Here is a 5,394-nt window from a genome sequence, read left to right on the forward strand (position 1 = left end):
TAATTATATATATATATATATATATATATATATATATATAAATACAGAGGACAAAAGAGATGAGAGATCACCGACACAGGCACGAGAACAGTAGACACTTTGTTAGAACCGGAAGAGATAAGATCGGAGGGAAGTTCACTAGGGCAGCTCGATTCAATGATAGAACCAACCAATGGAGATGGAGTAGAGAGGAGATGGAAAGATGGAGAAACAGACTTTTCACAGTTTTTGTTGGCAACTTATGTCCGTCTATAGCTTGACAGGACATAAAGGACTGGTTTGACAAATTTGGGGTTGTAGTGGATGTTTATCTCCCTAAAACTAAGAACAGAGGCATCGCAAAATGTGCCTTTGTCAGATATAGGAATGAATGGGAGTTATGGAGAGCTATAAATGCAGGGAAAAGGGTTACAATCAAAGGAAGGTCATTGGTGGTCAAGGTGGCTGATATAGCACGAAACAGAGTAGAAGGTATTAAAGAGAAAGTAGGACCCAGATCCTACAGAGACGTCTTGAGAGCAAGAGTCAACGACAATTATAGTGTTGAACAAAGACCTAACAGAGAGGAAGATAAGGCTGACGTGACAACAGAATTCGTTGTGGCTTGCAAAGAAAGTAAAAAGGTTTCTGAACGGCTTAAGGAACTAGCTTGGAAAATGAGAGAGCAAAAGGATGGAAACCAGGCCGCCTCTTTTAAGTCCTGGACTGAATGTTCAGTGCAAATAGCGGAAGCAGAGAACGACTGGTTGAAAAGCAGTGCAGTGGGAAGACCAAGAGTTGGCTTTAGTCCCGAAGAGATTCAAAGGTCTCTCCAAATAGAAGGCGCATGGGTTAAAGTCAAAACCATAGGGAGCGAATGCTATTTAATATCTTTTGATGACGCGAAAGATATACAATGTTTCTTAAGCTTATACAGAGAAATCTTTGATACTTGGTTCGAAGATATCAGACCCTACCATGAGTGGATGAAGGAGAGGAGAGTCCTTGTATGGGTCAGACTTGAAGACATTCTGCTTCATTTATGGCAGAAATCCTTTTTTCAAGTGATCGGTAATAGCTGAGGAAGGTTTGTTAAAATGGATAAGGAAACTAAGGAAAAGGGTAGACTTGACTTTGCTACAATTCTAGTGAAGATCACTAGCAAGCTTAAGATAACATTGTTGAACAGAGTTAGTGTCGAGGGGGTTAACTACTGGATTAGAGCGTTCACCATTGGCATAGCCGGGTTCATCAATGCTGATAGTGCAAATAACAAAAGCACAATGGAGAAAAGGAAAAATGGAATCGCTGAACATATGGTTCTGTCACCAGCGGAGGAGGAAGAGGCATATTCCGATAGCGTTAAGGGCAACTAGAGAGAAAGCAAAAATCAAGGAAAATTGGTTTATTGGGAAACAACAAAGATGACACGTGGTGATGGCCAATTCACTTCAACAAAGCGAGGGGGACAAATTTCAACGAGAAGTCTAACCAGACCTGACCTTGAGGTGAGATGTTGACAAGTCGAAAGAGCATGGGGGAGTGGAGAAGTTTTTGAATTTAGAAAAAAAGAGGGAAAACAAAGAGGTCCTAAAGGAAAATAAAGGTGTTGGGCTCAGCACTGGAAGTGGACCACGCAACATCAACAAGCTCAATGCGGAGGATAAAAGGAAAATGATCAAAGAAGTTAGAGCTAAGCAGGGCCTAGGCGAGATGAAGCTCAATTCATGTGAAGTTGAGGGAGTAAGATGAACACAATGCTTAAAGCTCGAACAAACACAGTAGTAGGATCTGAGGCAAGAAGTATGGGTCAAGCCTAGATTATTTCATCTACTAGACCCAAGGTGTGTGAAAGCTTTATTCATAATAGAAGTAGGGATCAGACTAATGGGGTAGGGCTTAACTCAGACAATAGATTCACGGTGTTGAGGGGGGAAGGTGAAGCACAAAGATGAGGACGGTCGTAACGGTAAGGAAGGTGGAGCAACGGTGAAGGATAGTGTGTTAAAGTCAGTCGAGCAACAAAGCTCAAGAAAAAAGAGGCCAGTACAGGAAAAAAGGGTTAAGTTTGACGATGCCACGGAGGAAGTGGTGCAGCCGAGAGAGCTCATTCTCAAAAAAGACAAAGGTAAAAGTCATATAGCTTTTGAAATCATTGAAAGAGGGGTGGATTTAATTGAATGTGAAATAGAAGAATGCTCAAAGAGGCTTCAGTACAATTGGAAAGATATAGTTGAACTTAATAAAGAGGTGAGAGTGTGTATGAGTCTATCAAGAGGGAACAGCTAGACCACAAGTTGCACCTCTGGGGATCAGAGAAGAGTAATAAGAGAAGAAATCAGGGGAATGATAAGTACAAAGGAGAATGAGGAAAAGAATAAAAGAGAAAGCAAATCAGAGAATACAAGTGGCAGAGTTAGAGGGACCAATCAGTCGTTGGAGGAAGCTTTAGCAACCTGAAATTTAAGTAGAGAATTGGGAGTTCAATACAAAGCGAGCAGAGCGGAGGCGATCAATTTCTTTCACGAGATAGAAAAGGGAAGTTAATGGGCAGAAGTGTAAAGAAGTTTAAAGCAGGCAGTGAAAGAAGAATGCAAAATTGAGGTACGTGTGGGCGTTGTCATCTTTATGAATCTCTTAACATGGAATATTAGAGGATTAAGGAAAGATGAAAAAAAGAGAGCTCTATGGAAGCTTATAAAAGCTGAGAAACCAAGCATGGTGTTCATCCAAGAAACTAAAATGGAGTCAATCACTGGGAGCCTATTTGATAGATTGTGGAGAGGGGATGAGGTAGAAGGGAAAGTAGTTGAGGTTGAGGGCAGATCGAGTGGCATCTTAAGTCTGTGGCAGAAAAAGTTCTTCAAGCTGAAAGAATGCAAAACAGAAAGAAATTTCATAATGCTAATTGGGAGAGTCAATGGAATTGACTATAGATGTGGATTCATCAATATCTACGCCTTCAATGATAAAGGAAAAAGAAAGGAACTATGGGATGAATTGAATGAACTAATGAGCAGTATGGAGGTTTGGTGGATAATAGGAGGTGATTTTAATACGGTGAGATTCGAGGATGAACAAATTGGGACAGGGAACATTGGCCGGTCATCAGCTCAATTTGACGAGTTCATCAACTACACTGGGCTAGTCGATCTAACGTTGAAGGGGGCAAAGTACACGTGGTGTAATAATTGGCAAGCGGTGGCTTTTAGCAAGTTAGATCGAGTTCTTATTGATGTAAATTTTTTGGAGCGTTTTGATAACGTGCTGCAAACTTGTCTATAGTGCTCAATTTCTGACCATTGCCCAGGGAAAATTGGTGCAAAGGATTTAAACTAGGGCCTCAAACCTTTTAGGTGTTTCGATTATTAGTTGAAAGAAAAAAGCTCTCAGAAGCTTGTTAAATACCACTGGGATCAACCTAAAAATGGTGTGGGCAGAAGGGTAGGTGTGTGGCAAAAACTAAGAGACCTTAAGCCCAAAATCAAGGAATGGCAGAAGCAGGAATTTGGGAACACCTCTAAAAGGATCGGTCAACTTGAAAGAGAGTTAACCAATCTGAACCAAGGCTTCTTGAGTAGTCATAACGAACAAAATTTTTGATCTAATTTGGTGACTAAGAAAGCCGAACTGTGGAACCTTTATAGGATTCAGGAAAGGGAATGGAAGTAGAAATTTAGAGTAAAATGGGTCAATGAAGGTGACAGGAACACAAATTTTTCATGGTATGGCCTCATCTACAAAAAAAAGTAACTATATTGACAAAGTCAAAGTCGGTGAGGGGTTCATTGAGAATCCTGATGGAGCAAAGAACGCTATTACAACTCATTTTGAATTGTTATTCACGTTCGGTGGGGTGCTTGAAGTAAATGAATTAAATTGTAGAGTGAGGCAGATCAATTAGAGGGACTCGAAAGAGATGATAAGAATAGTAACGGAGGAGGAAGTTTGGCAAACAGTTAACAATTGCGATGGAAGAAAAGCCCCAGGTCCGGATCGGTATAATATGAATTTTTTCAAAAAATAATGGAGGATTGTCAAAGGGAAAGTGATGGAGTTTGTCAATCATTTTTTCACGATGGGTAAGCTTGAACCTGGTATCAACAATTCCTTTATCACACTGATTCCTAAGGTCAGAAACCCTGTGGAAATGAAAGATTATCGACCCATAAACCTTGTTGGGAGTCTCTACAAAATTATGACAAAAATCTTGGCTAATAAAATCAAAGTGGTGATAGATGGAATGGTAGGAAATAATCAGTTTGCTTTTATGGAAGGGAGGCAACTGACGAATGCAGTTCTCGTTGCCAACGAACTTATTGACCTGATCAAGAAAGAAAAAACCAGTGGGCTGATTCTGAAAGTCGATTTCAAAAAGGCATATGACTGCATTGATTGAGGTTTTCTTGATTTCATAATGTCTAAAATAGGCTTTCATGAAAAATGGCGAAGATGGATTCATGACTGCATATCTACTGCTCGAATGTCTGTGCTTGTGAATGGATCACCCTCAAAAAATTTTTGCTTGCAACAAGGCCTTCGTCAAGAGTGTCAGATGTCCCATTTCTTTTTCAACTTGGTGGCAGAAGGATTCAGCTGTCTAATGAAAAAAGCTAAAAGAAAGGGTTTTTACAATGGTATACTTGTTGGTAAGAACGGACTCACGGTATCCCATCTTTAATTCGCAGATGACACCATGATTTTCTACTATCTTAACTTAGACCAAATAAGGAACATTAAAAAGGTGCTTAGAATTTTCCAATCGATGTCTGGACTGAAGAAAAACTTTGCTAAGAATAGCCTTATGGGGATTGATATGGAGCTTGATATCATGGAAGAGTGGGCGAACCTGATTGGATGTAAAAATGAATCACTGCCTAGTTCTTATTTGAGGCTTCCTCTTGGTGCCAATCATAGATCAAAGCAAGTATGAAGGTCGGTTATTCAAAAATTTCAAAATAGACTTACTAGTTGGCAATCAAAGCTGCTATCTATGGGAGGAAGGATCACGCGATGAGGTTAGTGCTCTCCAACTTACTCATTTATCACATGTCCATTTTTCCCATGCTTATAGGAGTGAGCAATGATATTGAAAAACTTCAATGTAGATTCCTCTGGGGTGGGAGTGAAAACAAAAAGAGGATTCATTATATAGGGTAGGATAAGGTGTGCAAACCAAAAGATGAAAGGGGACTTAGCACATTGAACTTCAAACAAAAAACAAGGCTTTGTTAAGCAAATGGATCTTGAGGTATGGAAAAGAAAGAGAGTTTGTGGAGAAGAGTGGTGAGTGAAAAAAATGATGAGAATGCAAAGTGTCTATTGCCCCAAGTGCTGATAAGAAAAAAAGTATCATCAGTGTGGAAAAACATCACAAGACCCCTCTCCCCCACTAACTCCTTTTTTATACAAGTA

This window comes from Theobroma cacao, chromosome 5 (genome assembly GCF_000208745.1).
Source record: "Theobroma cacao cultivar B97-61/B2 chromosome 5, Criollo_cocoa_genome_V2, whole genome shotgun sequence".
Classification (NCBI taxonomy): Eukaryota; Viridiplantae; Streptophyta; class Magnoliopsida; order Malvales; family Malvaceae; genus Theobroma; species Theobroma cacao.